This window comes from Siphateles boraxobius, unplaced genomic scaffold, assembly GCF_051911475.1.
Source record: "Siphateles boraxobius isolate OS27281-9 unplaced genomic scaffold, OSU_SipBor_1 66, whole genome shotgun sequence".
Classification (NCBI taxonomy): Eukaryota; Metazoa; Chordata; class Actinopteri; order Cypriniformes; family Leuciscidae; genus Siphateles; species Siphateles boraxobius.
Window position 1 is genome coordinate 5,276,260 of NW_027509193.1, and position 23,469 is coordinate 5,299,728.

The 23,469-nt window shown below is 43.7% G+C and overlaps 1 protein-coding gene across 2 annotated transcripts in view; it reads right to left on the reverse strand.

The window, feature by feature from the left end:
• Positions 1-23,469, reverse strand: part of adgrl1a (adhesion G protein-coupled receptor L1a) — a 174,092-nt gene that overhangs the window by 126,421 nt on the left and 24,202 nt on the right. The gene's annotated exons all lie outside the window — the stretch shown is intronic.

Below are 23,469 nucleotides of genomic sequence, written 5' to 3' on the forward strand. Positions count from 1 at the left end.
GCGACACACTGAAAAAGCTGTCCACACAAAGATGTCAATCTAGTGCATATTTAGGCAGAAAACGTAGTAAAATCTGCGGTGCTTACTGTAAACAATGCGGAGTAATCACGTTATCTCCATAACAACTTTATGACTGGACAAAAGCAGACTTAAAACAGCGAGTTCAAAACTTAATATGTGCTCATACCAGTAACCTTCATTCTTTGTTCACTCACATCATTATACCAGTAATTTACTGGAAATGTTACAACTTCTTATACTGGTAAATTGCTAGAACCGATTTACCGTTTTTTTTTTTACAGATTTACCCGTCCTGTTTTCACATGATCACTTAATGGTAATTTACCAGTAAAGACTGTATGTGTGAAAGGGGCTAGTGTGTCGAAATATTTGTGATTTCTAACTTCAACTGTCAAACAAATCTAAACACATGCAAGGCTTTTGATTTGCTTCAAAACACCTTAAAAACACTATACTAAATCTCAGAGCACCCTAATAAATGCCTAGCTTCAATCTCTATTGACTCAGAACACAACAGTCCAGCACTGCCTTAGGAATCATTTAGAACTCCTTAGAAATCTGTATTATTTGACTTTAAGCTGTGTTAAATGTATTGAAACCAATTAAAGCTGATGTGGCCTTTAAATTTATTTTCATATGAGATTTATCTTTAAGCTTAATCGGTCTGCATCTCTGTCTGTAAGGTCTACATATCCTATACAATTCGACTTTTCGACTACAATATACAACTTTTTTAAAACTTTTTTCCCAACATTCAAAGCTCATCATTATGAATATTTCCATTCTATTGTATTTCATCTGTGGGGTTCGCAAAGCAAAGTTGGTTCTGCATGATGTCATGATGAGCAGACCCTCTCTTTCCTTTGGAGGAGTGACTCAGACTCTGTTGTGGGCAACAAGCGGGCGGACAGAATTGGCAACATGCAGACCCCGCGCACCTGTGCGCCTCTGACCGGATCACTACTTAGCCTGGCCAGAATAAAGCCCTGCAGGTGAAGAGGGAGGGGAGGAGAGTGTTTTTGCAGTGCAGGTTTTGGAATCTTTTCCTCATGTGTCGTGTGCCAGTGTTGGAACGATGCTTGTATCCTCTCGTTGGCACTGATTTGCCAAGGGGCCTGAACCTAGCAGAGCTCTCTCGCTCGCTTCTCTGTGTGAAGTGCGGTAGACGGGATCAAAGATGGCCAGACAGATACACAGTCTCTCTCTCTCTCTCTCTCTCTCTCTCTCTCTGATGGAGCGGTCATTTCTCAGCACCTGCTCCTCCCCAGCATCCTCTGCCACCATGACAACCAGCCGCACAATCGGCACAATCTGCTCGGCGCCTGTGACGCCACGTCTCCATGGCAACGGCACTCCGCTCCTCCTGATGGCTCTCCTAAAAAAAAAAAAAAACGAAGCTCCAAATGTGGCTCAAACATCCCGACAGATCTTCGCAATTTTCGATAAGAGAGCAAAGAGACTGGCACTTGATGTTCAATCAAGGCAAAGCCATTCAGAAGGCACTCCAGACAGATGGAGGTTACAGCCTTCCCAGAGCCCTGTCTGGAACATTCCGGATCTGCGGATAGGCTCCTCTGCCTTAGTAATGTTTGCAGTGACATGACGTTTCTAATGTGGGCCAGAAGAAGCGGCGCTCGATACTCACATTTCGAGCTTGTTATACATCAATGTGGATTTAATTCATTAATCCATCCTCTCATTGACTGTGGGGTGGGTTTGGCTAATTATGCACAAAAGACAAATATATCAGAGTCTCCTTTGTTTGTCAGAGCACTTCATCCCACAGGGAGGCCAATAACAGAAATCTCAGACATGCATGTCTCCCGGGAGAGCAGCGTGTCCCGCTGAGGCGACTCCTTGGTGACGGACTAGCCTGTTAATCAATAAAGGAGGGTCTCGATCGCTAACAGATGAATCAATTAATCACCCCGGCCGTTTCTCGACTGCAACGGGAGAGTGAAGTTAATCATTTTAAGAACACATGACCCGAGTCTAACGAATAACAAAAAAAAACATACAGTAGTAGGCTTTTAAGTACCGGAGTACTGGCCACATAAACACACAATAGGCCGGTTTGTGTGCGTGTGGGTTTGTAAAGAGGGATCTCGGCCGCCGCATGGAGTGTATGTGGGTGAAGGATACACACTGAGATGAGAGATAGAGGGAGGGCAGCGAGATGAGCTCAGCTCCCTGAGGCGCTCCTCCACCGCTGGAGAGGCAGGCCGTCCACTCTGGCTTTGAGGAGGCAGATCTACAAAGCCCCGCCGCTCAGAGGGATGCTCACAGAGCCAGGGCTGGTTAGAATCCCGGGGTGCCGGCGCCGTGCGGAGAAGCCCTTCCCGCAGAGGAAAAGAAACGGGCCCGGGGGAAGAAGAGGAGGGAACCGTTTTAATGGAGGCATGAGGAAAACTGTGATTTATTTATTTATTTATTTTTGGGGGGTGACAGTTGAAGAAGTGAGTCAGAACGGGTGAGACGGAAGGCAACTATTGGATAGGAGAAAAACAGTCTCAGATGGCTCAGATGTTGCTCTTTCATTGCTAAAGAGAATGAATGCAGATCTTCGTTGTGTCTCATTTAAAGGGATAGTTCACCCAAAAAAGAAAACTGTGTCATTTACTCACCCTCATGTTGTGCCAAAACTGTATGAAGTTCTTTCATGTGTGAAATATAAAGGAAGATATTTTGAGGAATGTCTGTATCCAAAGAGTTTTTGGGCCCCTTTGATTTCCATAGTATCCTGCCTCCCCCTATATTCTTCAAAATAACTTATTTTGTGTTCAGCAGAAGAAACTCACAGGTTTGGAACAACTTAAGGGTGAATAAATGATGACAAAATTTTACTTTTTGGGTGAAATATCCCTTTCAGAAGCCAGTTTTGTCTCAGATGTATCTGCTAATATTCTCTAGGAGCAATACAAATTAGACGAATTTGAATATAATTGAGATCTCAGTTGAGTCTCATTTAAGGATCAGCTTTGTCTCAGATGTTTCTGCTCAAATGAATTGAAATAAATAAAATATGGATACAAATGAGACAAATTACAGTATGATGCTCAAAGGTTCCTCTTTCAGTCTTTGGGAGATCTCAGTTCTGTTTAAGCGTCAACTTTGTCTCAGATGTTTCTCCACAGATTCCTTAGCAGAAATAAAACAGACAAATTTAACTGCAAGTTTCTGAAAGCTCGTTCTTCAAGAGACTCAGAGATCAAAGAGTAATGATCAACTGTGTATCAAATATTTCTCTTTACGGTCTCTTTACGGTCCGGAGAAATAAAACAGATAGAATTGAGACACATTCATGGAAAATGATGCTCTTTCATAGTGCAGGAGACTTAATAGAAATCTCAATTATGTTTCATTGAAGTACAATGTCTCAGATACTTTTCACAAATACCTTAGGCCAAATAAAAATAGACTCAAATGAGGCAATTGCTGGCAAACAATTGTAGAAACCAATACAATTATCATAGACCTGGTAATAGGTCTATGTAGGTCTAGAAATCAAAGACCTAAAACAACTGTGATTCTAAAGTGATTACGTTTCTTATTTTTCATATCCATGGGAATGTGACTGTTGAAAGAGGAAGGGTGGAACAGAAAGGATATGAGAAGTAGAGGTTAGAGTTAGGGAGGGGAGATCACAGGTTGGTCTTTAATTAAAATGTTTTTCAATTAATTTTACAATTAAGAGCTGCTCGTTCGCTTTGGCACACTAAAGAGATGACATTGTTTACACGGTCATTAAAACAATGAAGACAGATTGTCAGTCCTATGGGACTCGCAGAGAGAGGCGACATCACCTGACCTTACACATTACATCTCACATGCTTAGAGCTGGCCCATATAGCTGCAAGAATTATGTCTGGATACTTTTCAGCTTTTTGATATTTTGATTTTAAAAAGCTTGGAAATGGCTTAAAATCAGTCCACCACAGCTTATGTAGCAAAATAGATTCACTGAATGCCAAGGCGAATAAAAGAGTAAAAGTAAAAGACAATATTCAAGGTATGCAATTCACTAAAGTCATTAAATTAAAATAATGCTATGGAATGTTATGCAAATTTATTTAAAACAATAGCAATATTATATTATATTCAACTCATAGTTGTGTTAAATCGTTTTAAAACATGAAAAATGTCACAATTCAGCTATGAATGAGAGTAGAGAGTTGTTATAAAATAAAAATAAAACAATTAGAAATAGTTTTCTTAATTGAAATAAGCTGAAATTAAAAAAAAAATATGAAAAAAAATATTGCCTTGGCAAATAACTGACAAAAAGTAAAGTTTAAGTGAAGAACTAACATTTCTACATTTCTAAAACTAAAACGGGAAAAAGAAAAGAAAATAGAAATATGTTTAACAAACATTTATAAAAATGACAAAAGTACATAACAAAAGTATATAAAAGCTCATTTAAAACTATTAAAACATATATAATAGCATATAAATCATACTAAAATAGCACTGGTTTGAGTTCTGAAACAAAAGAACTGATGAATGAGTTTTGAATCAACAGTTTGAACCGAATCACATGAAACAAACAAACCAAACAAATTCTACTTTTTTTTATACAGACATTAAAACGAGAGACAATTATAAAGTCCGTTTTAACAATTTCATACTCAATGAAGGATCATGAAACTAATCTTAAGACAGAGTTAGGAAACCAAATAAAAAGCACAATAAATTCCTTGCAATATTCACAATGTTGCATAATTTGATCTCCTCAGCAAAATCATTATTTGTGAATATTAACTATATCTCTAAGCCATAGCAATGACTTTGCAAAGGAAATCGCACTTTTACATGTACACACACTTACCGAACAGCACATACAATCCATTGGTGCCTGTCTGATACACTGTTGTCATGGCAACCCCATTAAGCCCCCCCCCCAAATAACCTTCCTTTTAGTGCGAACATCTGAAACCTTTTCTTTTTTCCCCTTGATTATCCATTCCCTCTCTTTTCACACAGTCGCTTTGCAACAAGTAAACTCTACTCTTCCATTAACACTCTATATGATCATTCATTCACCACCCCCTCCGTACATACTGTATGTCTGAAACCGCATCGTTTATCTTCCCATCTTAGCCGTCCGCTTTTTGTCACTCCCCACCCACGTGTCCCACAATTGCTCCATGTTTCCACCCATTCCGTGTGGAGCATGTTGCCCCTCTCTAATTAAAGAGGAGATTTGCAGGGTGAGCGAATGTGAGGGCAGACAGAGAGGAGAGCTTTAATAACCCCAGTGGATAAACTCTGGGGGACGAGCCGCCAGTCACCGCCCACCCCAGAGTGCACACTCGAATAAACACACAAACTCCCGCGGGACTGACACACCTGTGCTCTTCAGCAACCCCATTATAGCAGTTTTCCAATACACCGAACACACGGACAAATAGACAAGTTTGTCAATGACAGAGGTCTCACACAGACGTCACACCAAGCTTTAAGGAATATAAAGGCCCTGTTTTAACGATCTAAGCGCATGGTCTAAAGCGCACGGCGCAAGCGCACTTAGGGCGTGTCCGAATACACTTTTGCTAGTTTAAAGACGGGAAAAATGGTCGGCGCGCACGGCACTTGGGTCTCAAAGGGTCCCTATTCTCTTAATGAGTAATGAGTGTGTTTTGGCCGTACGTGCAATAAACCAATCAGAGACTCATCTCCCATTCCCTTTAAAAGCCAGTTGCGCTCGAACACCATGGCGGACTCGCTACTTGCATGCTTGAATTTGCAAGCAGAAAGACTGAACGCTTCTCTAGCGAGGAAACATATCTGCTCGTGTGCGAGGTTGAAGCGTGCAGCAGACCATCTATGGGAAAGTATTATTATTTATGTACACAATAATAATCCTTTACATTGTAATCCTTTTATTTTTAATATTTGGCATGTTTGTGTGCTGCTGCGCATCCCTGTGTGTGTAATAAGCTGAGTGTATGCGCGTTGGGCACCTGGCTATAGGCGCATATTACTAATGTGCCCTTTAAATAACAAAATAAATATTGCGCAATTGACTTTAGACCAGGTTTCAGTTGGTCAATGGCGCAGTCTATTTCAGTTGCCTCAAAATAGCAACGCGCCAACAATGCGCCTGAACACACCTCGTTTTCAGACCAGCAGCCCATGGGTGCACAAATAGGTGCAAATGTATTTGCTATTTAAACAACGCAGGACGTGAAAACGTAAAATCAGTTTTACGCAGGACGTAAAAATGATAACTGGGTCGGGCTGAAACTAGCAAAATACACTTGCATCGCGCCTGGAGCTGCATTGTGCCGGGTGTATGATAGGGCCCTAAATGTTTAGCTCTATTGACAGTATTTGCGATAAAAACACTGTTTCTGTAGATAGTACACCATGGCGCTAGCAACTGCAAGGTCATGGGTTCGATTCCCAGAAAAATCAAGAACTAATGAGGTAACACTTGTGTTAGAAATTCCCATACGCACCTGACTTAAGTTAAATCAAGTGTCCCTGACACCTGCAATATTATCCTCAGGTGACTCACACTCGCATCGCCTAAATATAGCTGCTCTGACCGCATAAGATGCCTAAGAATTATAGCTTCCTGACCGCATCGCTAACCCCGTATGCCTAAGAGCCTCAATCTGAGTCTGAGCAACCAGACAGAATCCAGACAATGCCAATATGCTTTAATCATGGCCAGAGGATCTCGAACTAATCACAGAGAGAATCCCACCAGCAAAAACAATACAACAGCTGTTATTGAATAGCAGTATGGCTGAGATGACATGATTCATTACATAATTTTTCTTCAACATGGTTCTTCATATAATTCAGCAAACCCTTCTGTTACTAGGTAAAAGCAAATCTGGATTTCTTGATTACTTGTCACTCAAAGTCATGAGTTTATATATTTAGACAACTGTCTAGTTTCATTTCCCCATTTTGTTATATGCAGATAGGGCTGTCACTTTTGTGAAAAAAATCTGTTCGATTTTTGAGACATAAGTGTTCATTGAATCGATTGTAAAATCGCCAAATATGGGAAAATCCACAGACAACTAAAAGGCATTAGGACGAACGTAAAGACGGCGCTTGAGACACGCACAAGTCAGCAATATTCCTGATGATTTATTGGCGTGAAGTTTCGTGCACAGTGACAAACAGGAGTGCAACATTCTCGAAAAACAATAAGCAGAGTGGACTTCCATAACATCAGTGAAAAACATTCTTCAACAGTCTTCAACATGGCTGTGTTTACGATTAGAAATGTCAAACAAATGTTGCCTACGTAGGCAATTGTAGCCTGAATCTGTATCTGTATGCATGAGACTGTCTGAATACCGGCAGAATTCACACTTTGGTAGTAAAAAAAGAAACATTATGCAGAAGTATAATTTGCTGTTATTTGTGTTTGTCAGAGCCTGCAGTTGCTGTGTGATGCGCGTTTTCTGTGGGCGTATCGTGACGAGCTGGACGCGCTCCGAGAAAAGACCGTTAAAATCGATTCCCTATTTTCGTTTTCAAAACTTGTGTTGGTTGGTCCGATCGACCTTGTGCAGTCGATTTTCGAACGTAAAGTGACAGCCCTATATGCAGACATGATTCAGACACACTTTGACCCAAGTGCTGGGGACATTTAGTTTGCAAAAGCATATCAAGGTTAATCCTGCAAGGAAAATAAATGTTAGTTATGGTTAATTAAACATTTTCCCTTACACACTTTACAGTTTCAGTAGTTAACAATAATTCTACAGCAGTTATTAGTGTTAGTTATTGTTATTTCAAAATGTACTAATACATTTTTAACTCTCCCCGGCATTGACAGAGTTTCCGTCATGGCCCGACACTTCACCACCGCCATTGGCAAAATGGCACAAATTTTCCGGCAATCAATCTTTTCACTGTTAAAAGGTAGGGGGCACTATTAAGCATCTTCTGAGAGAATACAGAATCTCCTGATCCAAAAACAAGCAAACTTGAAGCAGAAACAAGCGATAGAAGCATTGCACACATGTAAGCTATCGCAATCATCAAATGTTAAACTCCATATAAATCAAAACTGCCTAATGTTACCAAATGAAATGTCGACCCAGGACGAGCTATAGTACTGTGAAGCTTTGGGGGTGTTGATGGACTCAATCTACTCTTCTACTCATCTATGTTTTGATCATCGTTCTGAATCCGATCTGGATATAGTCTCTGACAAAAATACGATTTTCTCAGCTTTTTGTTCAAAATGTTGTTTTTAAAATGAAACTTGCCCATATTCAAGTGTTGATCAAATAAAAAAAGAATGCATAAAGGTAGATTTTATTTGTTTGTTTGTTCATTCATTCATTTAAAAGCAGAGGCTATGTTCTCTTTTTTCTTTTTCTTTTTCTTTTGGTGTAGTCAATGTTGAGATATTCATAAAACAAATTATTCTCGGGTTATGAAAGTTGTATGAAAATGATAAAAAATACTGGCACTGGCTGGCATTTTTTTATTTTACTCTCCTGGGGAAAGAGATCAAATTAAAAGTATTTGTTAACATTAGGTAATGCACTGCGAACAAACAAAAACAAACAATGACAATTGTAGTTTTATTAACTAACATTGACAAATATTATTAAATGTTGTATACAACACATTGCTCACTGTTAATATAATAACAATGTTAATAAATTAAACCTCATTGTAAAATGTTAACAGTGATGAAATTATGTAACTTAATGCATACATACATTTTACATTTTGATCACCACAAAAAAAAATTAGGTTGATTACTTCGAATTTTAACAATGGAGTGATTTTTTTTAAGAATTTACAGTAAAATAATAAATCAGAGGCTTATTATTTCATAAAAGCACTTACAAACATGTTTCTGTTACATTATTTGAGCCTGTCGTTAACAACAACAAGTTTGATTTAGTTTACCCCGAAATGTTATTTAATGCATTAATTAATAAGCATGTACTAATGTGTAGTTAAGATGGTATATTCATGCAGGAATTCATATGACTCATGCCGTAGTTTTCGGTTAATTCCTCATTAGTACATGTCTTAACTAATCATTAGTTCATAGTAAAGTAATTATTAGATTCAGGTATTAGTACATGATTATTCATGTACTATTATTGTAAAGTGTTACCGGTTTTATGGTCATTTCGGGGTTTAAGGTAAGGCCATGAAGTAATGTAACTGGATATGACTACATAGAAAAGGTTAGTAAGCATTTAGGCTGTTTACATCTTGAGGCTATAGGCTACTTTTGAAACAGTGAGTATTTTATTATTATATATATATTGGGTCCATACACTTCCACTCTAAGTGCTTCACTGTAACCCATATTTTTGCTTTGTCTAAAGAAAACGTCCAAACAAAATGTTGTGGCAATCAACATTATGCCGCAAGTCCTGTCACTAGAGCTTAACTTGCACTGTGCCTGGAATATTTTTGTAAAATGTTGTTGTCCCAGATGGTCATTTATTTTACATTCACACCATGTCTAAGCTAAATCACCCCCATTATTATGAGGAAAACCACAGGCTTCAGTTGATTCCACCGATTTCAATTTTTGACATGCTACACAGCTACTTCAGGGTATTTCCAACATATGTCTAACTAGTATTGTTGTCAAATATTATATGTATGAATTGATTGCTTTTCTAATGCATTTAAATAGCTTTGTTGTTACATGAAAGTAAGTCTCTCTCTGATGTCTTTAGTGTTTGACCTAATGCAAATCAACATTATGTGTGAATTTTTCTTCCTCTGAAATAGCCCACGCAAAAATTAATGGATTATCATTGAAAATAAAGTAGGATGCAACTCTTTCCCCCACATGTTACTGAAGTAAATTACAACTAAATGGTAGTGTAGGTAAAGTTTGATGGTTTCATTGCAGATCAACATCTACTGTACAATATATAGACCAGCTAATGACCAGCATGAACCATCTAGAAAATATTGTAAAACAAGCTACGTACCAACAGCGTGTGCATTCATGACACAGAGTGTCGTGGTGGTCCTGTGGGGACTTGGATTTGAATCTTGTTTCCTGTCAACCTTCACTATCCTTTTAAACAAAGGCATTAAAAGACTCAAAATAAGTTAAAGGGAATTTCTGTGCCACTAGAGTCACCTAACGCAATTGCGTAAAAAAAAAAAAAAAAACACCGTCAAAGTGTTTTTCCCAACTTTCTTCCAGTCTTCCATTAATCCCCCAAATCAGAAAGTCCCACCCAAAATGCCACGTCTCTGTTCCCAAAGACTCTTATTTTGATATTCATTTTGTTCTGTTGTTACTCTTTTCTTGTTCCCTGTGTTTTGTTCCTGTTTCATTGATTGCCTTGATTTCTGTATGTCCTGATTTGTTTTAATAGTTTCTGATTAAGTTCATCTGTCTTATTTAGTGGTATTGTTATCTTAGAGAGCAGGGTGGCTGATGGCCGATACATCAGTCAAGTCTTGTTTAGTTCCTCGTTTAGTCTGTATATTTATTAGTGTCAGTGCTGAAGTATCAGCAGAGTTTGTGTCAACTAGACTCTCCCCTGTGAAGTCCTCATCGTCACGACAGCCATCGGCACTGATCCTCAACAAACCCGTCTCCATACGCGCGTGATGACTCCGGTCTTCGACCAGATGGAACTGGATAATATTCTGAATGTTCCAATCCAATCTGACTTCTGACCTGTAATTCTGCCTGAATCATAATCATACACTTTTCGTTCGTTCATTGGTCAGAGGAAAACTGGCCCCCGACTGAGCCTGGTTTCTCACAAGGTTTCTTTTCTCCATTCTGTCACCTGATGGAGTTTTGGTTCCTTGCCACTGTCGTCTTTTTCGCCTTTCTTCGCCTTTGTCGCCATTGGCTTTTGGCTTGCTTAGTTTGGGACATTTCATTTTATATTCAACAGTATTATTGATCTGCTGCATTGACACCATTATATGAAAACCGGACTGAGCTGGACAATGACATCACGGTTTTCTCCAGAGTGGCTAAATATATAAATGAACTAAATTAATTTCTTTTTTTTAACAACAAAATGAATCATCACTGAACTTACTTAAGCTGGACTGTAACGTCTACGGTTACGTATGTAACCCTCGTTCCCTGAGTAGGGAACGGAGACGTTACGTCGGATGACGACGAATGGGGTTTCGCTTAGAAAGCCTATCAACTTCGAGTATTACAAAACGAGCCAATGGCAAAGAAATGCCATGGGTCTGCGGAATTTGCATGGCGTAACTCCGCCCCACCTCGTGGGTATAAAAGGAGGAAGCCGGCAGCAAGCAGATATGTTTCTTCGCTGAGGAGCCAAGACTGAGCTCAGGCGATCCCCGCGGTACAGCGGAAAGTGGCAGGCAGACGTAACGTCTCCGTTCCCTACTCAGGGAACGAGGGTTACATACGTAACCGTAGACGTTCCCTTTCGTTGTCACTCCGAGTTACGTCGGATGACGACGAATGGGGTTACCAGTCTAATCACGCCACCTTCTCAGCTGTCTTCCAGTGCCCTGCGTAAATCGAGATCCCTGTCAGCCTGGACAAAGGACTCCATATAACACAGGAATACCAAGGTACACTGGGAAGCATATCCCAAGCTAGGGGAAGTATGCAATTAATGCCAGCCCGGAGGGGGGGGACTTAGAGAATACACATATGACCCGAAGGAAGCATATGGGAAACACTGGGGTGTCCAGCCGCAGGTGGAATATTTCAACCCCAGGGGTGGCAAGGTGGCTTGCCAAGGGAAAGACACACGCTCAGAGAGGCTTACAGTGGAAATACACATGTGGGGGTCGCTCAGAGGAGGGACCATGCACACGGGAGGCACCTAGCCGACGCACAGGCAAAAGACACTGGCGCCGACGTCAGGAGTGCTGGAGGAGCTCAGGGCTTTCGGAGAAGCTCACCTGAGAAAAATATCGCACGTATCCAGTCCGTGGAGTGGAATGGCGAGCAAGCGAAGACACCTGAGCGGGTCCGGTACTAGCTGGTTGAAGCGAGTACACGAGAGGACACAGGCTCCACTCGGAGATTATAGAATCTGGCGAATGTGTTAGGTGTCGCCCAGCCTGCAGCTCTGCAGATGTCTGTTAGCGAGGCGCCATGCGCTAGAGCCCAAGAGGACGCCACACTCCGGGTGGAGTGGGCAGTCACACCAAGGGGGCACGGTCGACCTTGCTGCTGGTAAGCCAAGGCAATGGTGTCCACTATCCAGTGAGACAACCTTTGCTTGGAGAGAGCCTTTCCCTTCAGCTTCCCACCATAACAGACAAAGAGCTGGTCTGAGGTCCTGAAACACTGCGTTCTGTCTACATAGGCGCGGAGAGCGCGTACTGGACAGAGCAGTGCCAAGGCTGGGTCTGCCTCCTCCGAGGGCAGCGCTTGCAGGTTCACCACCTGGTCCCGGAAGGGAGTGGTAGGAACCTTGGGCACATATCCAGGCCGGGGTCTCAGGATCACGTGAGAGTAAGCCGGCCCAAATTCCAGGCACGCTTCGTCAACGGAGAATGCGTGCAGGTCCCCAACCCTCTTGATGGAGGCCAGTGCAACCAGGAGCGCTGTCTTCATAGACAGGAACTTAAGCTCAACTGATTGCAGGGGCTCAAAGGGAGCACTCTTCAGGGCAGTTAGAACCACTGAGAGGTCCCAAGAGGGAACGAGAGGAGGACGAGGAGGATTCAGTCTCCTCGCTCCTCTCAGGAACCTGATGATCAGGTCGTGCTTCCCCACCGACTTACCTTCGATGAGGTCATGATGTGCGGCAATGGCGGCAACATAGACCTTCAGGGTGGAGGGAGACAGCCTTCGCTCCAGCCCCTGTTGAAGGAAGGAAAGCAAAACACTGATCGAGCATCTCCGGGGGTCTTCTCGGAGAGAAGAGCACCAGTTGACGAAGAGGTTCCACTTCAACGCATAGACGTGTCTCGTGGACGACACTCTAGCGGAAGTGATGGTAGCCACCACCGCTGGTGGTAGGGTACTCAAACCTGCCTCGTCCCATCCAGGAGCCACACGTGGAGGTTCCAAAGATCGGGACGAGGGTGCCATAGGGTGCCCCGTCCCTGAGAAAGAAGGTTCTTCCTCAGAGGGATCGGCCAGGGAGGTGCTGTCGCGAGGAGTACTAGTTCGGGGAACCAGGTCCGGTTGGGCCAGTAAGGGGCAACCAGAATGACCTGCTCCTCGTCCTCCCTGACCTTGCGCAAAGTGTGCGCAAGAAGGCTCACTGGGGGAAACGCATACTTGCGGCCCTGCGGCCAGCTGTGCGCCAGAGCATCCGTGCCGAGCGTGCCCTCGGTCAGGGAATAGAACTGGGCGCAATGGGTCGAGTCGTGAGAGGCAAACAGATCTATCTGCGCGTCCCCGAACTGGTCCCAAATCAGCTGAACCGACTGGGGATGGAGTCGCCATTCTCCAGGGAGGGGCTGAAGCCGTGAGAGCTCGTCGGCTGCACAGTTCAGCGCTCCGGGAATGAAGATGGCTCGAAGCGACCTCAGATGCTTCTGACTCCATAGGAGGAGGTGGCGAGCGAGTTGTGACATACGGCGGGAGCGTAGACCACCCTGATGGTTGATGTACGCTACAGTGGCGGTATTGTCTGAGCGGACTAGTACGTGTTGACCCCTGAGCCAACGCCCGGAAGCGGTGCAGGGCAAGGCGTACTGCCAACAACTCGAGGCAATTGACATGCCACAGCCGCTGGGGTCCTGTCCAGGAGCCCGCAGCAGCATGTCCATTGCACATGGCGCCCCAGCCCGTGGTGGAGGCATCTGTTGAGACAACAACATGCCGGGAAGCTCGAGCCAGGGGGACACCGGCCCTGAGAAAATCGAGGTTCGACCACGGGGTGAAGAACTGACGGCAGGTCGGAGTAACTGGTACTCGGAACGTGCCGTGTTGCCATGCCCACCTCGGGACTCGGTCGCGAAGCCAAAGCTGAAGCGGTCTCATATGAAGCAATCCGAGCGGCGTGACCGCGGCTGCAGATGCCATATGCCCCAGGAGCCTCTGAAAAAGTTTCAGTGGAACCGCACTCTTGCCCTCGAATTGTCTTAGGCAAGTCAGCAGTGACTGCGCGCGCTCGCTCGTAAGCTGCGCGGACATGGCGACCGAGTCGATGTCCATACCGAGAAAAGAGATCCTCTGCACGGGGCAAAGTTTGCTCTTCTCCCAGTTGACCCGAAGGCCCAGACGGGCTAGGTGCCGGAGCACTAGGTCCCTGTGTTCGCAAACCTGATCTCGAGAGTGAGCTAGGATCAGCCAGTCGTCGATATAACTCAGGATGCGAACCCCTTGCTCTCGAAGGGGAACAAGGGCCGCCTCGACGACCTTCGTGAAGATGCGAGGAGACAGGGCTAGTCCGAAAGGGAGAACCGCGTACTGGTATGCCTGCCCCTCGAAAGCAAACCGGAGGAACGGTCTGTGTCGAGGAAGAATGGAGACATGAAAGTAGGCGTCCTTCAGGTCGATCGCTGCAAACCAATCCTGGGGCCGTATGCATTCGAAAACGCGTTTGGCGGTGAGCATCTTGAACGGCATCCGGTGAAGGGAGCGGTTCAGCACGCGCAAGTCCAGGATTGGCCGTAACCCACCGGTTTTCTTGGGGACAATGAAGTAGGGGCTGTAGAAGCCGGACCTCATCTCGGCTGGAGGGACAGTCTCGATTGCACCCTTCGCCAGCAGGGTGGCAATCTCTGCTCTCATGATAGGGGCATTGCCACCGACCAAAGTGGAGCGGACTCCCCTGAAGCGGGGAGGAGACCGTGCGAACTGAATCGCATAGCCGAGCCTGACGGTACGCGCGATCCAGTGGGACAGACGGGGAAGCTCTAGCCAGGCTCCCAGGAACTGAACCAACGGGATCATGCGAGCCACAGGCGTCCCCCCGGAGGGGCAGCGAGGCGGAGTAACTGGCCCAGAAGTGGACGGCATAGCGGCCCGGAGAGGGGGCACAGTTAGCAACCGCACCCTGGCAGAGGGGGCCAGGGGAGGACCAGGCTGGTCGTCCCGCGGGGGCCTGCTCTGCCAGGGGTCTGGCGACAGAGGGGGACAGGGGCGAAGCGGTCCGTGGACGGCACGCCGTGTCAACCGCCTCTGGGACAGAGGGGGGCGAGGAGAGCACGGCTTGTGGGCGGCGCTCTGTGTCGCCCGAGAACTCTGTGAGCTCAGGGAAGAGGGGATTGTTTCTGTCTTTAACCACATTAGGGTGCTGCCCACCCGTGGGTGAGCAGCGGGGAGTGGAGAACAAAAGATTCTCCCCCGGCCCTCCACCGGGGGAAGGAGTGGTCCTGCTACCACCTCCTGAGAAACAATCATCATCCCTGAGCAGCCCGTCTCAGGAGCGCCGCTTGGCCCGGCGTTTAGCGGGGGGCGGGGCAGGAGAGGGCTGTGGCGCCTTCTTACGGCTTCCTCCGCGACCGGCCCTGGGTGGAGGCTGCTGCGTGGTCCGGGCGGGAGGGGCGGGAGCCGCAGGAGGGCGCCCTCGGCGGGAAACAGGTCGAGGCGTCTGCCCGGCCGGCAAGGTGGAGGCAGCAGCGGGCCGGCGGGGCAGAATGTGTTTGATGGCCTCGGTCTGTTTCTGGGCAGTTGAAAACTGTTGGGCAAAGTCTTCAACTGCACCGCCGAAGAGGCCGGCCTGGGACAAGGGGGCGTTAAGCAGACGGGTCCGCTCAGCGTCCCGCATGTCAGCCAGGTTCAGCCACAGATGTCGCTCCTGGACCACAGCTGTGGACATCACCAAACCCAGGGAGCGCGCGGTAACCTTCGTCGCCCGGAGAGCAAGGTCGGTCGCGGCGCGCAGCTCATCAAAGAGCCCTGGGTTTGTCCTACCCTCGTGCATGTCTCTGAGCATCTGGGCCTGGTAGACCTGCAGAGTGGCCATAGCATGCAGTGAAGCAGCCGCCTGTCCCGCCGCTCTGTAAGACTTCGCCACCAGGGTCGACGAAAATCTACAGGCTTTGGATGGGTGCTTAGGCTCGCCCCGAGAAGAAGCACTCTGAGGACATAGTTGCATGGCAACAGAGCGTTCAACCGGGGGAAGCCCAGTGTACCCACGGGCAGCTGCCTCATCGAGGGGAGGAAAGGCGGATGAGACCAGCGAGCGGTCCCGAGAAGACAGGGGGGTCTTCCAGGACTTCGAGATCTCATCATGCACATCCGGGAAGAAAGGTATTGGGGTTTGCCGAGGACGAGGGTCGGCGGCCTTACCCAAAAACCAATCGTCCAGCCGCGAGCGCTCAGGACAGGGTGGAGGCCTCCACTCAAGTCCGATGCTCGCGGCTGCCCGGGAAAGCATGGCCGTCATCTCCGGATCAGACTCGAGCACAGCCGTATGCACACCGGAAGGTGGCAGCTGTGACGAGCCCTCACTTCCAGAAGAGTCAAACCCGCCTAGTGATGCTGCAACAGACATGGCATCTTCCTCTGTAGCTTCAACTGAAGCCCGCGGGCCACCAGAGGGTAGACCCGCGGGAATCAGCAGTTCACTAGCGGGCACCGTCATTGAAGAGGGGGGCTGGGGTCGCGGACACATAGTCGGCGCCTTGTTCCAGACCGTAACCCTCAGATCACCCTGGCCACCAGCCGCAGGACGGGGGGTGGATGAGGGGACTCTCACTCTTGCGAGTTCACGGAGTCTCGACCGTAATGACGCGATGGTCATGTTCCCACAGAGAGAACATGAGTCATCCACGAGCGCTGCTCTAGCATGATCAATGCCCAAACATACTATGCAACGCTCGTGCCCATCAGAGTCCGATACCAATCTGCCGCAACCAGAAGTACACGGGCGAGACATCTTTAAAAAGACGTGCCACGTGTAAGCTCTTTTAGTGAGAGAAAACTCAAGTGTTGAAGCACCCGGGGAGAAACGCACCGACTGGCAGACCACTGCAACAGATCAGCAGGAAGCACGCTCTCGCCGTAGATCGCCGTCACACCAACACTCGAGGTACTCGTTTGTAAAGCTGACAATTCAGAGATGGCTTGTGGAGAGAAGAATACACTTGGCTCCGAAGCGAAAACATATCTGCTTGCTGCCGGCTTCCTCCTTTTATACCCACGAGGTGGGGCGGAGTTACGCCATGCAAATTCCGCAGACCCATGGCATTTCTTTGCCATTGGCTCGTTTTGTAATACTCGAAGTTGATAGGCTTTCTAAGCGAAACCCCATTCGTCGTCATCCGACGTAACTCGGAGTGACAACGAAAGGGAACCCTATTTTCTTCTGGAAACAAACTTTGTTGCATTATTTTCCTCTTATCTCTGTAAAGCTGCTTTGAAACAATCTGTATTGTAAAAAGCGCTATATAAATAAAGGTGACTTGACTTGACTTGACTTGACTTGACTTGTGATGGGAGTAAAACATCTTTTTGAAACTTTGAATCAATTAAAATAATTGCCTAATCTCCCTTGCTTTATCAAACTGTGACATCTCATGCTACTGGAAATTTCCTACTTCCTACTTCTGAATTTGTAATTACAAGTTTGTTGTGTTCAAGTGCTTTGTTGTGTGAGAGAATAGGAATAATGGAGGACAGCAGATTCATTCTTGCTGTTTAGTCAATATCCAATGGGTTTTGAATAAAATGCAGCCTCTCATTGTTTGACACACACATTACCCACGCTATTTAGATAATTAGCTTGCTGACGATTCTGGAATTTGGTCAAATTAATGCTGTTTTTACTGTGTAAAACATACAATATGCATCAAATGGTTATTTATATAGTACATAATGTGTACAGTTTGTAATGTCAAGAGGAATTAATGTATATGTTGTGGGAAAAGCAAATACAGTAAAACTACAGCAATATTTCTCTCCTTTACCATTTAAAGTGAATGGCCTGCCCAACCTGAAAACTTAAAAATGATATATTGTAAACGCGACTTGAGAGGCCGTTCACGTCCAATTTCCGAGTAGGAAATTCATATCTATGATAATTCTGATAGCATGTGAGAGCAGCATAAGCCAATGTTGTTGTGTCGGTCTAGATGGATACTAAAATAGCACAGTAATATTTTATAGTGCAGCAGTTTACTTCGGGAGTATCAGAAATGGCTCACTTAACCACATTATTTTCCAGTGCCAAAGTAAGCTAAGTCCTGAATGTGCCTAGCTTCAGATTCATTAGCTGCTATAGGTAAGTACCTAGAAGAATAACAAAGTGCAGTAAACGGTAAAAGTATTTGGGCAACAAACATGTTTATGATTGCTATAGTAAATTAATATGATAACAAATACCACTTTCCAGTAATCAGATTGCTTTTTTCAAGTAATGAATAGTAACACATTACTATTAAATTCACAACAAAATAGCTGAGTTACTTTTTCAAATATGTAATGCAAATTACTTTCTTTCCCTATGTATTGAATGACAGCTCTCCTGTCCCCATTTTTTGAGAAATCAGAGGTGTTGTGTGTGACGTGTGAAACATAAAAGGTTACTGTAGTTCTAGACTAAATGAGAGCATGCATTTAATCATCTCATTTGCACAAAAACAGATTCAGTATTCCTCAAAATGAATAAAAACAGCAAAATGAAAACTCGGGATATTAAGGAAACCTGTGATAATTAAAAGAGAGAGAGAGAGAGAGAGAGAGAGAGAGAGAGAGAGAGAGAGAGAGAGAGAGAGAGAGAGAGAGAGAGAGAGAGAGAGAGAGAGAGAGAGAGAGAGAGAGAGAGAGAGAGAGAGAGAGAGAGAGAGAGAGAGAGAGAGAGAGAGAGAGAGAGAGACTGGGACACACTCACACTCATATACACTCCTACGGCTAATTTGACAGCCGGGACTCGAACCTATCCGATCCTTAGCAAAAAATGATTTTAGATACAAATCACATTTGTGTTTAATTTGTTTGCTATTATTGCTGAAGTAAGAATGTTGAACTTTCTTCTCCTGCGTTCTATTCTTCTGCAATCCTGAATGGCAGCACAGCTGAAAGGTTTGTTTGAGCAACGCCCTCTAATGTACAGGAGGGAATTTGCATTTCCTTCAGCCTGAGGCTTATTTATTTCACTTTTGGTGTGAAATGGCCTTTACATTTGGCAAAAGTAGAACTTTAAACAAGCATGCCCAGCCCAGGTGAGAAAAAGTAATGCAAAAGTAACATACTGCCTTACTTTTCACAAAAAAAACCCCAAAGTGACGCCTAGAGGAAATAACGCAATACTGTAATGCATTACTTTTAAAAGTAACTTTCCCCAACACTGTTTCCATTATCAGCAAATAACAGCAAAACGGATTGTTTTACAAAGCTAAAATAACTAGTGGCTGACAAAGGAAGGGTTGCACCTTCTGTTACATTGAACATAAGGTAGTTATTTGTCTCTGCATTTTATTGGAAATAAATAAATAAGTACAAAAATACACATCACCTTCGAACAAAGCAATGAATAGTTAGCATGCTGTCAGAACAGTGGGCGAAACGCTGTTTGAAGACAAAGTAATTTACTCCAGCTGTTTATTTTGACAAGACCCGCACACCACTGTAGCACCTGGCTTTCTCTCACTGCTAACTCCTGCTCGGGCCTGCATGCTAAAGGTAAGCCTGGCCCTCTGAGATAACGCACTGAAGAGGGAAGGGTGGGGAGAGGGACGTGGGAGAGAAATTGAGGCCCTGGGCTAATATACGGCCTACATGTGGAGAAACGAGTGACAGAAAGAGAACCAAGGGAGAGGAAGAGAGAAAATAGAATTGGGGGATAGACAGAGGAAGTGGGGGTAAAAACAGAGGAGGAGAGGGCATTGGAGAGAGACCCTGGCATCTGCTCTCTTTCCGTTATGGATGTGAATACAGCCGGTGGCATACAGACACAGAGATGCATATTAGAGCTGCTCTGCCTTCGAGCCAATCCTCATTTCCCACTCAGGGCTTTGGTGCATTATTTGTGTATGTGTGTGTGTGCACGCGTTTCTGTGTGTTTACTCTCACATGAAAGAGGGTATTTTTTGCCTGCCAGAGGTTTCGTGAGCACCACAACGTCAAGCAGGTTAGCATGTGTACAAGCAAGCACACTCTCATTTCCTGTCTCTGATTTCAGTGTGTGCATCAGCGTGTCCCTATTAGAGCAAGGAAAGAACAAGACTCAATGAGACAACAGAGAGAGGGCACTGAGAGTTTATATTTAGCCGTGTGAGGGACCGTCTGGAGGCTTTTCTCAGCTTCAGTGAGGAATTGGGCAACTCACATGTACAGACAGGGTGCACTGTGGACATTTTGATACTTGATGTCCACACTTGATAAATTAACCTGCTGCTCATTTTTAATGGTTTTTAACAAGGTTACACTCCAGCTACCATGTTCATGTGCAAGCTTTTCCCACTGGTTTCCAAGAGTTTGCGATATATTTTACTTTTTTTTAAATGCATCTCATGTAACCAGACACGGCCCCGCAACGTGTGATAAAATAATTATTTTTCACATTAATGTTTTTGTCCTAACTAACAGCAACAGCGATATGTGACATATTGTGTTTTGTATAGTATTAAAATGGTTTAATTTTGGTTTGAATATCGTGCTTTTTAATAGCCAAAATGAAAGTGACAATGGATAATTTACCCCAGATCTTGAAAATTAACTGATGGAAACAAACACGTTCAAAATGTGAACAAACAACTTTATTCCATGACAAAGAATTACATCCTCCGTCACTGACTATGTATTTTGAATAGTATTCAATTGGTTTCTTTTTTTATTATTCGATTACGCAGATTTCTATTTCACTGCGAAACAGAAATAGCCCACCCACACTTTTGATTGGCTGTGGTTTGTGATTGATTTTGTCACATCTTGTATCTGTGGAAAAAAAAAAGTTTTTGTGAAAACAAAAGTTAGTGTACTGTGTTAGTGTACTGAGTATGTAAAACATGTGATGAGGAATGAGCTTTTGCGACCCTTAAAAATATGTTCTAGTGTTGTCTTGGTCTTGTTTTGAGCATATTTGTAAACATACACTGGTCTTGGTCTTCCTGACATGGTCTCAGTTTAGACTATGTCTTGACTACAACACTACTATATAGTATTAAAGTGTGTAGTAAGAATGAAATCCAGACATACTACATTTGTCAAGTTGCTTTTGATATGTGACCTACAGCATCAGTTGTGTCACTTCAATGCCATTCACAGCTCTCCCGTGGCCTCATGGGATAGTAAAGTGTCCATCAAATGCTCACTTTAAAATCTCACCAGAAGAATTAAGTCATCCGGGCACTTTTCACCTACTGTTTTATAAATACATAATTACTACGAATAGGAAAATACAACTCATTTTATGAACTGCTTTCACTTACTACACTGTAAAAAAAATTATGATCAATAAGTTATGACAACATATGTTTATACATTGCTTAGGTTGGGACCTGTCAAACACACGTTGCCCGCTAGCAGCTAGTACAAAATGCTGCAGCAAGGTTGTTAATGAATTCTGGGAAAACGGATCATGTTACTCCCTAGTTATCTTGTTTAGGTTGGCTTAGGTTTAGGCAAAGTCCTTTAGGCAAGTCATGCCACTCGGCCGCCATCTTGGCAACGCTATTTCGGACTAACAAGACCAGGCTCCTATCTAAATGAATGGGCAGAGAGTCAGAACTGCATTTTCACTGGTCACCGGGACATAAAAACTGCATGTGTAGAAACAGCAGTAAAATATGATAAAAATCGCTGAAAAAGTTTGATGACTTTGCCCCAAAATAAGGTTTAAAACACCTTTCCCCCACAGGTTATACTTTTACTACGAATGCGCAAGGGTTCACAACACCAACTTCATTTATGTCTCTATCCAGAATGCCGGTGTTGTGCCGATCACTTAAACAAATGCTCAATGTCATTTGTTTTATCACTGTGTACAGTACAATATTCTGAATTATTATTTTATTGTGTCTTGTTCTTCTTATGCCTCACTTTTTCTTTGCTTTGAGTGTGTACCCCTGATATGGACAGATTTTTTTGTAATCTCATTGTATAACGTTATGTGTTCTGTAAAATAAAGTAATTTTTTTTAAATCCTTGAAGAAATGCTGTGCTTATTGACGTTAGGGATCCAGTCAGCATATAACGTTACCATCTATATTTACACAACGCACACATACACTGCATATCAAATCTGCCGCCCTTTTCAAACAGTAACGTATTTTGGCAAAAAAAAATAGCATTAAGACAGAGATTTGTACATTTCTAAAGTTACTCCATAACTTGACTGTTAAAAGCAGACGATTGGCTTTCCAGCGGGAGGGGCGGCACATGTGCATACAACCGCCATCTTTGGCGTTACGGGTTTTCCCTAAATAGTTGTATTTAGGATTGAGGAAGTGGCATGTCTCTATATACATTGTCTCTGGTTTAGGTCATACAAGATTAAAGAAATTGTAAATCCGTTTAATGTCATTTAAGTTGGATTGATTTAAACATCCAAGTTGATTATACTTAAAAAATTTAAAGCAGCGACTTTTTTTTACAGTTGTAACTAGTCATATTCAGGTTACATTCGATCAGTTGAGATCAATCTATATGTTTTGAAATGCAAGAGCACATACAATACTGTTTGAATCCTCTAATCATTTTAATGATTGGTTTATGAACATAACCGTTATACAAACATATTTGCTGGTGTCACATGCAATGGGTATTAACATTTTAATTGAAAATAGTTCCTCACTAACCCCCTCTAAATCTTAATTGTTGGTCTATGTGCATCCAGGGAACTACACTGCGACCAAAATGGTCGCATATGCGACCTTTTGAAATGCCATTGCGACCCTAATTTTTAATGGGTCGCAAACGTATCACTGATTATTTTTGTACCTATGTTTTTAGGCAATATGCTATGCTTTACTATGAGCATTTATTAAAACAGAAATGTGTATTTTAAGAATACGTTTTATAACGTGCTCTGAGCATTCAACACATCAAGTTGGCTTCAGCCCCGCGACCGTTACTTAGATTAAAACGTACCATTGTATCAGTGCTGCGCGAGCTCTCTCTCTCAGAAACACGGACGCGCGCACACAGAGAGAGAGAAGATAATTGTAAAATGAAAATTGGCTATAGTTTAAATTTTGTTCTTGCTTGTTTTTTTTCTGTCAAAATGTCAGAAAGCATTTTGTATTATCCATCCGTGTTTTTAAAATTCGTTAAATGACGGCCGTTTTACTGCTAACACAGCCCTCATTATAGGCCTATGTCGGATTCATTTAACTTATACTTGATATTATTTTTATAATAAGTGATTTGTTATGCTATTATTGGACTTCTTTCTATTCATTGTCAACTGTTTTCTATAAATATGTTTGTATTGGCTAACATTTATTCAGCTAATGCGTGTCCTGTTTAAAATGTGCAATGTTCAAACGCAAAGACAGCACGTCACAAATAGAAGCCGTTTTCCCTGGATATTGGAATAATAAATACAACACTTTTTTTTTTCAGCATTTTTTTTTTTACTCTTTTCTAGGGGTTTCTTAATTTTAGACAAGTTGACCAGCACA